Raw genomic sequence first — 9,612 nt, 5'->3', positions numbered from 1 at the left:
TCTCTCCCTCTCTCCCCCTCCCCCTCCCACTCCTCCTCCCTCTCACCTCTCATGGTTGTCTTAATATGTAAGCTCCCAGCTACTGCTCTGGAGCCAAGCCTGCCTGCACGCCTGCTGCCATGATGACATGGACTCTAATACCCTCCAGTACAGTGAGCCATAAATTAAATGCTTTGCTTTATAAGTTCCCTTGATCATGGTGTTTGTTACAGCAATGGAAAAGCAATTAAGACACACCCACATGAACATGTACAAACACCATACACACATACACACACGCACACCAAAAGTCAAAACAAAAACATGCAAAAATCTCATTGATGATAAATGTGGCTTTCAGAGAGTTACCCAGAAGTCACACACAGTAGGAGACATGGATGGTCAGAGGTAACCCAGACAAATATTAAAAACTAGAACCATGACACCCAAAACCATCTTTCCCCTGCTTGTCCCACTGAGCAAAAAAAAAAAGGGGGAAGGCAGAATAATGTCCCCAGGAGCCCAGACTGCGTTTTATAGACCTTCTCACAAGGGAGCCGGGTCTAGTCAGCCTTTTTGAGGTTGCAAACTAGACTCTTGAAACTGGCTTCAGAGAAAGGGAGGAGCCGGATGAGTATTCAAAGTGAATCACCACCCTTTGCGAAATTCAGCTGAAGCACAATCAGGCCTCACGGAGACCGATTCTGGAAGTGAGAAGTAAAGCCGCACTTTCAGTATCTGCGCTTCTCTTTGACGTCTCTGTGTACAGACCTGCTTTCTGCCCTCATAACTCATTTCCTCTTCACAATCTTAACCCAGCACACCATCCCAGCCCGAGGGAGCCTTTCAACTCTTGGGGGCTCATGAGCAATGTGGCGACCCTCGGCTCTCAGCAGGAACCCCGAAAGGACCTGCCTGGTGGGCATCTTGTGTTTGGACTGAGCTGTGCAAGTCACAGGAGTAGGATGGGTGCTCTGATCATATGGCTCCTCCAGCCCACGGATCGTACATCCAGGGAAGGCTTTCTCTGACACACAAAGTGGGAAGAGGAAGCGCAGGAAATTGGAAGAGCCTCTTCATTTATAAAAACAGGGTAATCAGCTCTTATCATTAGCACATCCACAGGACAAATTAAGAAGCTTTGGATACAGATTAGGTTTTTGAATAACATCTTAATGTCTGTAGTACTGGTGCTTATAAGGCTGAGACAGGAGGACTGTTGTGAGTTCAGGGCTAACCTGAGCTCCATCATGAATTTCAGGTCTATCTGTGCTATCAGGTGAGAAAGACCATATCTGAAGAAGCCATAACGGGGTGGGTGAAATGACTCAGTGTTTGCTGTCAAGCTGAAGAGTTCAATCCCCAGAACTCACATAGAGGAAGGGGAGAACCTCGCCCCCCCCCCCACCACAAGCTGTACCTCCACATGAATACCATGATGTGTGCATGCCCACATGTGTATATGCGTGCACATACACATACACACATGCTAAATAAATAGACAAATATGAATTTTTATTAATTAAGTTATTTATTTACATCCTGATCACAGTTTCCTCTCCCTCCTCTTTTCTCAGTCTCTCCTTCTCTCCTCTCCCCCATCTTACCCACCCCTTGCCCCCTTCTCCTCAGAAAAGATAAGGCCTCCCATAAATATCAATTAACATTGGCATATCAAATCGCAGTGAGACTAGACACATTTTCCATCCATAAGAACAAATAATCAGAAAGATTGAATTGGTTAGCTCTCCAGTACGAGAACACAAGCCTGGCTAATCAAGATATGAAGAAGAAAGGCTTATTTTGGCTCTCACATTTAGAAGTTTTAATCTATGATCATTTGGCCCTGTGATTTCTTTTTTAAATAATTTATTTATTGTATGTGCATTGGTGTTATGTATATATATATGTATATGTATATGTGTGTGTGTGTGTATATATGTATGTATGTATATATACATATACATATATATTTGTCTATGCGAGGGTGTCAGATCTTGGAGCTACAAATAACTATCAGCTGCTATGTGGGTGCTGGGAATTAAACCCAGTGCTCTCAATCACGAAGCCATACCTTTAGCCCCAGGCACTGTGGCTTCTGATCTGGGCCAGCACATCATAGTATGAGTATATGAAGCAATACACTTTGTATCTGGGAAATGGAAGAGAGGAAAAGGGCAGGCCCAGGATCCTACAATCTGATTTAAGGGCACAGCACAGTGCAGCTGGAGATCTCCTGCCGGGGCTCCACACTTTAAAGGTCCTACCAACTCTCCAGAGCTAATTGGCCAAGCTGGGGACCAAGCTTTTACCCTATGGACCACTAGGGAGCATTCCAGATCCCAACTGTAAGAGAAGTCCACCGAGACACTAAAGCCTGAACACAAAGCCGAGATCCACATTCCCAATCTTACCCAGCAAAAAGCAGAAAATAGTGAGAAACTATGTCTCAGCCTCCCATCTGCTCAGCATGTCCACAGAGCTGAAAGCCACTTCTAAGCGGGAGATCTGGCTACTCCAGGGAAATGAGGAGGCTCCAGGGATCCCACAGCCTAGGAGCAAGGGGCTTGCTGAGGTGTTTCATCAGATGGTACTTGTTGTGAAGCAGCTCTGGTCTGAACCTTACAAAAATATTTGAATGTCCCCTGACGTTGCCACAAACTTACAAATAAGTAAAACCATCTATCCTATGGTTGGAGTGTCACCCATGGAAGAGAACAGCAGTTGGACCCACAAGGACAACTTTGAAGTTGAAGACTATCCCTGTTCCAGAAATAAAGAAGGGAGTGAGCCACTGTTCGTCAAAATGAACTTTAGTTTGACTGAGGCAGAAACCTTTTGGGAGTCGGTCAAAAAACACCATATCAAAATGCTCAAGGGTGGCTATTTTATTTTTGAAGTTATTACGGGGTGTGTGTTAATTAGACAACCATCTTTCTAAAACAGTATAAGTATACCTCCTCGCAGACATAAGCAGACAGATACATTGTCTACAGAAAGTTACACCTGAAGTTTTGGTCCTGAAGGAAATCAAATTAATGTCCATATTCAACCAAACCCTGCATACCAATGTCATTACTGGCAGACACATTCATGCCTCTAAAGAGGCATCAGCAAATGTTACGGCAGTTATGGTCTGTCTACCATCACTGGCACTGACGCACAGGCAGGACGTGACCCAGCTTGCTGATTTCGTTGTTGCTCTGTGAACAGGCGTGCAGCTGTGTCTCAGTGGCCCTTCATCAACTATGGATTTCCTTCCACAGAGGCCGAGCAGCAGTTCACCAGGATGAGAGGACCCAGCAGTCTTCATCTCCCCAGGCACAGGATGCCTCCACAAGAAGGAAGTTAATATAAGAACCAAACAGCTATTCTTCCTGCTCACTGGCTCCATCCTCACCCAATGCTTTAATCAATTCAGTGTGTTTAAAAATCAATTTCACCGGATAGGAGAAGAGAGGCCGCTCAGAACCCTGTGGTCACTCAGAGCAGGAACGCGGAGGCGTCCTCGATTTTCAGAAGGTCTGTTGTGGGGTGGAGTTTCCTTCTTCTCAGTCCATGAATGAGGAAAAGATTCAGTCAGAGGTGTGGACCTCGGCACCAACCAAGTGTGTTTTCTTGCTAACTCCTTCACTAGCCATTTCTTGTGATTCTGGGCCCGTGTCTAACTCTCCTAAGCTCCCAGGATGCAGTATAATGGTCCAGTAAAACCCTCCCTGCCTATTATTGTAGTTCTGAGGAAGAGGTCTTTAAAAATCTAAGGTAGAGGAGGAGGCAGGCTAGAGAGATGGCACAGTGGTTAAGAACATGTGCTGCTCTTACAGAGGACCCAGGTTTCGATTCCCAGCACCCACCTGAGGTGGCTCACAACCACTTCTAACTCTAGTTTCATAACTTCTGGCCTCTGCAAGAAACTCCACACATGCTGTTCACACACAGACAAGCAGGCACATACACATAGACATAAATAAAAGTACATTTTTTTAAAAAAATTAAAGATGCTGAACAAGAAAGGAGCATGGAAACCGGGATTCCTAATGAGGAAACCACCCTGGGGCCCATGGTTCTGCTGAGGTTGTTCAAAGAGGAAGCTACACCCTGCATGTGGGGAAGTTTGAGGTTGTTGTTGGGGGCCACGTGCTGATCCTCAGCTATGAGCTATGTCCTCCTCCCACATTTATCAAGTACCCAGTGTGTACACTAAGACATATCCTAAAGATACATCAGTGATGGCCACTGTGTTTGGGATACAGTTTGTCCCTCTAAGGTCTCAGGTAAAAACCTTGTTGCCTGCATGGCAGCATCAGGACCTTTAAGACTCAGGCCTATTGGGAGATAATTAAGTCGGTTCTGAGCATTAATGAGTTCATGCAGTTTTGAGAGGTGGGTTAGGTCACGGGGGATGTATTAGTTGTTGTGATGGTGAATGGATGTTATAAGGAAGCTTGGAACATTTCCTAATCTTAGTCCACCATGCTGCTCACCCTTCTTTCACGCATTCTTCCCACTGGGAAGCCATCTACCATGGGATCCTCATCGCAACGATTAGATGTCAGCGCCACACCCTTGAACCTCCAAAGCCATCACCTAAAGAAAACTTTTTTAATATATTACTGGGCAACAGGCATTTTGTTACAGTAACTGAACACTGGATTAAGACAGAAGTGTCAGATCTTGTGCCCACCTCAGAGAGATGTCCAACTGAAGGGAACCAAGCTGAAGAACACTGGACCTGCCATCATTCTGGATGTTTGGTCTGAATGTCACAATTCTTACCACTGCCGAGATAACAGTTGCATTCAGCCATTCGTACAGATGCCTAGACTGTCCCAGCTAGAAAAGAAAAGCAAATTTCACATTTTTCAAGATATTAAAATTGAAGACCGGATTAGCAAGGAATCTCATTCCTCAAATGAGAAATCTTCCTGTTGAACCTTTCCTCCTTCTAAACCCTCGAATGAGTAGGTGATATTTGAATGTCGAATGATACAAGACAGATGGGCACAGATTTAATTGCTGCTGTGTGACAGACCCTAGCCATCAATCATAACCTGATGCCTCAGGAGAGCCATCCTTTAGAAAAGGACTCTGGAACAACATGACCAGAATTTACAACTGAAACCAACTCTGAAGCTCAGCTGTCCTGTACCCAACTGCTAAAGCCCGGTTCTCCAGTGAGGCAGGCCTGGAGCTCACCTAGAGTCTACAATAACTAATCTAGTAGGTCTGGAGTGAGAAGCAGAATTTTCACCAGGAAAAATGCACATTCTAGTGCAACCTTCGTGCTGAAGCTGCAAGATGCAGGGGAGCTGATGGCATACATGGAAAACTCTGCACGAAGACAGAAAGGGCTCCATATTTAATGTATAGAGATACTACAAAAATTGGTAACTACATTCATCATTCAGGCTTAATCAGAGCTGAATTATACGGATTCCTGCCCTGTCCCCATTCGAATGTTGAAGCCATAACTCCTAGAACCTCGGCAAGTGACTGCATTTAGCAACGGGGTCTTTAAAAAGTACTTAGAGTAAAAATCAAGTAGTCTGAGTGTCCTTGTTAAAGGGAAGATTGGGGACTAGGCTGTAGCTCAGCTGTGTTGATCTGGTGTGCACAAGACCCCACACTGTGTGAAGCAGGCACGGCAGTGCATAGATGTAAGTTCAAGAGGGAGAAGCAGGAGGAATAGAAATTCAAGGCCATTGATTTTTCAAAGCAATGCCATTTTACTCAGCTTCCTTTTAGGCTCCTGATCTGTCAACAATTACTTAGGTTGGTCCCTTGATTTAGACTTTTCATGTCATTTCCCCTTCTCATTTCCCCTTTCCTCCTCCTTGGCCTGCCTTTTGTGGAAAGCCCCTCCTCTGAATAGGCAAGCATTAGCTGTTTTCCAGGCTTCCCCTCACCTCATTAGGAAAACCTTTGAGGGTTTGTCATCTAAGCCATGTCTCATCGCTTTGGACTTTACCAGGTTTCTGTTACATTTTAGCTGAGGATGGACCCGAGGCTCAAGAGCTCTTATCCCCCTTTCCCACCATCTCCACACCACCTCATTGTCTCCTCTTAGCTCCATCTCTCAAAGCTATCCACACGTCATGATAACAAGCCAACCAGTTACAAACAAAAAGCCCACACACTCCACCGAAGGCTCCTTGGCTCTACTAAAGTTGACTTGCCTTTTAATTTTAAATTCTGTTAACATGTGTAATTTCTGATCAAGCAGAATTACAACCTGATCAAATAATATCCAAGGAAAATCAATAGAGGGGTGTGGAACCTTCCAAGGTAGGTTCTCGCTGGTGGAAGTGGAGGCAAGTCTTTGAAAGCTCCCCCTTGCCCCTGGCTCCTGCCTCCCTCCCTGCTTCCTAGTCTGCTGTGTGTGCCCCTCTCCCACACTTTGCTGTTGTCCTATGTTCCCCCTATGATGGACCAAACCCCCTAAAATTATAAGCTCTGGTGACTCTCTCTTTCCTAAATTTTTTTCCTGTTGGGTATTTTAGTCACAGTGACACAGAGGTGACTAAAACACTGAAGCAAAAGGACAATGACAAAAAGATGCTGCTTTCCCATGGTCCTTTTTCATTTTATATGAGAAACCACTTGCTCCTTGGCTCTTTGGACATCTAAAGTCCTAAAAATGCCCAACTGGGGAATAGGCATTCAAAACTTGAGCCTGGAAAAGACATTTCAGATTCAACCATAACAAACTTTTCCTCCAACAATGAACTCTGCATGCAGTAGGACCCTGATCCCTAATTCCCAAACACTTAAAAAACATGCAACTATGTTTAAATTATTACATTTTATATTACTATATGTATAACATAATATACAATGTATAACTACCTATATTACATAACGTAGATTGTACAACTAGGCTCGGGACATGATATTCTTTTTTTTTTTTTTTGGTTTTTCCAGACTTGGTTTCTCTGTATAGCCTGGGCCGTCCTGGAACTCACTCTGTAGATCAGGCTGGCCTTGAACTCAGAAATCTGCCTGCCTCTGCTTCCCAAGTGCTGGGATTAAAGGCATGCGCCACCATTGTCCCGGTGGGGCATGATATTCTATGGCTCTTACCAAGAAGACATTGTGGAGAAAGAGGATTCCAAATACTGTCAGTTTAACAAGTACAGCCACCGTGGAAAATCAGCATGGAGGGTTTGGGTAAAACTAAAAAAAGAACTATCATGTGTCTGCACTTTCAGGCATACATCCAAAAGATGCTAAGTCAATATATCTGCACATCTATGTTCATAGCTGTTCTGTCCACAGTAGCCAGGTATTAGAACCAACCAACCTAGGTGTCCATCAACAGAGAAGAGATAAAGAAAATGTGGCTCGGAGTCTAGAGGAATGGCTCAATGGTTGAAAGCCCTGGCTGCTCTTCAGAAGTCCTGGGTTCAATTCCAAGTACCTACATGGTAGCTTGAAAACATCTGTAACTATAGTCCACGGGATGCAGTACCTGGTATGCAGACATACATGTGGACAAAATGCCCATTTATACATAGAATAAATAAAATCTTTCTTAATGTAGGAAAATGTAGTTCCTTGAATTTTATGCAACTATAAACAACAATGTTTTGAATGCTGGGATTAAAAACATATGCTACCATGACTGGTATATAAGGAAAAAATGGAATTATGACATGTACAAGAAAATAGGAAGAACTAGAAACCATTATATTAGGCAAAATAAGCCAGATTTAGAGACACAAATACTGCATATTTCTCTAATTTGTGGAATCTAGAATTTAAAGTTTTATACACACACACACACACACACACACGGTTGTATTACTTTTTTTTAAGTATCATTCTAGCCAGATTTGACAGTATAGATCTGTAATCTCAGTACTTAGAAGCTAAGGCAGGGGGGATCATTAGTCCCCCGGTAAGCCAGACTCTTGTTTTCGGGGTGGGGATATCATCTTATAAATCAATTCACAGAGTCATAGTAAGTGCAAAGTAATAATATCGTTGCCACCATCACCACAGTATTCATAAAAGCAAAGAAGTCGATTTGCAGAACCTTGACAGCTTTGGATCCGGCAGCCTTTCTCAGCTGTGGCATCCTCTGAGAGCATGAAAGTCAGGAGGGAAGTTCCTCTGATCCGAGTCCTGCCGAGCTTCCTCTTTCACGGTCCCTGGGGAGGGTTCTCAGCACCTCAGAACTTAGAGGAGGGAAAATGAAAACAGCTAATTTGATGTAACCCTTCTGTTTGTAGGTCAAAGGACCAGGACTCACGCCAAAGTGCAGACCTTCAAATGCAGCCAACCTTTATCAAAGCAACATTTCCTATTCAAAACTCTGACCCGGAAAACCCCTGTTTGGGAACACTTTTTGTCTAGACCTCCCTGTAATCTCTATTTCTCTTTGTTTTACTTATTATTAGTGTGTGTGAGAGAGAGACAGAGACAGACAGACAGACAGACAGACAGACAGACAGACACCAGTGCAGAGGACAGAGGGCAGTTTTCAGGAGTTGGTTCTCTCCTTCCACTTTGTATTCTGGTGATAAACTCAGGTTTTCAGGCTTTGTGCAAGTGCTTGCACACAAAATTTCATTTCAACAGCCTCTACTCCTCTTTAGGTCCTCAAAGAATATATTAGAACCAATGATGGCCTAGTCAGTGCAGTGCTTGCTCCTCATGCCTGAGGACCTGAGTTTGATACTCAGAGTCCACGTCAAATATCCAGGAATGAGAGCATGAATTTATAACCTCAGTGCTGGGGAGGTAGAGACAGGCTTCCTGGCCAGCCAACCTAGCTAAATCAGCAAGCACAGGCCCGTCTCGCAAAACAGGGTGGACAGCATCCCTTAAGAATAGCCATCCACGTATACAGCGCACAAACATGAGCACCACTAGGGTGCCCACCTAGAACTGGCAGATGGAAGGGAGGGGCAAAGAAGAATGACCTCATCAGCCTGGGACTATTTCCTGCAATACCCAAAACAAACTAAGAAGCCTCATTGTGTTTGACAGCAAGAAAGTTAGACCCGGCCAGGTCCCTTCCAGAGAGCACTTCGGGAATCCCCAGGGAATGCCCACATGCTGCACCAATCTGTCCTGCTGATCACTTGCCACCTCAACTGCCACCTGGCCCCATGCCACTGCCCAACCCTGGTTGTGCTCTGAAACCCGACTCTGCAGGCAGCTGCTGTACCCTGAGTTTCACCCCACACTGGGCACAAACCGTTCCCTTAATTCCCCTCAGTGGCAGTTAATAGTAGACTGTCACATTTGAGATGTTACAAAAAGCCAAGGCATGCCCAAAGATCACTACAGTCCCGAGAACCAGAGCTGAGCATGCCAGATGGCTGTCCTTCAAGGCCATGGGCCGTGCACTAGACGTTTTATTTATCGAAGCTCAGTTCTCCTTTCCCCGTAAGTCCCAACCCTAAACGCCCCAAGAATAAGGACAGAAAAGCTTTTCCTGCAGTGGGAGAGGGCGTGGAAATCATTAGCTTTCTAGAGCCCCCCAGTCTTGAACTACCTGTTTCAGTAAAAGATTAAACTATACCATAGTTTAGCCAAAAGTTTTTTTTTTTTTTTTTGTCTAGATAAAATAAACACAGTGAAATATGGCCTCACACCAGATAAATAGTAGGAACAGAGGAAGACATT

At 44.5% G+C, this 9,612-nt stretch overlaps 1 long non-coding RNA gene across 1 annotated transcript; it reads right to left on the bottom strand.

Moving 5' to 3' along the window:
• Positions 1 to 1,629: 1,629 nt before the first annotated feature.
• Positions 1,630 to 8,183, bottom strand: LOC143443185 (uncharacterized). The gene is made up of 4 exons (XR_013111948.1): positions 8,015 to 8,183; positions 4,664 to 4,812; positions 4,464 to 4,566; positions 1,630 to 3,526 (listed from the first exon to the last, which is right to left on the bottom strand). It is a non-coding gene; the product is annotated as an uncharacterized LOC143443185 (long non-coding RNA).
• Positions 8,184 to 9,612: the final 1,429 nt, after the last annotated feature.

This window comes from Arvicanthis niloticus, chromosome 8 (genome assembly GCF_011762505.2).
Source record: "Arvicanthis niloticus isolate mArvNil1 chromosome 8, mArvNil1.pat.X, whole genome shotgun sequence".
Lineage (NCBI taxonomy): Eukaryota > Metazoa > Chordata > Mammalia > Rodentia > Muridae > Arvicanthis > Arvicanthis niloticus.
The sequence above is the reverse complement of the archived record's forward strand: the minus strand, read 5'-3'. Positions and strand labels throughout refer to the sequence as shown.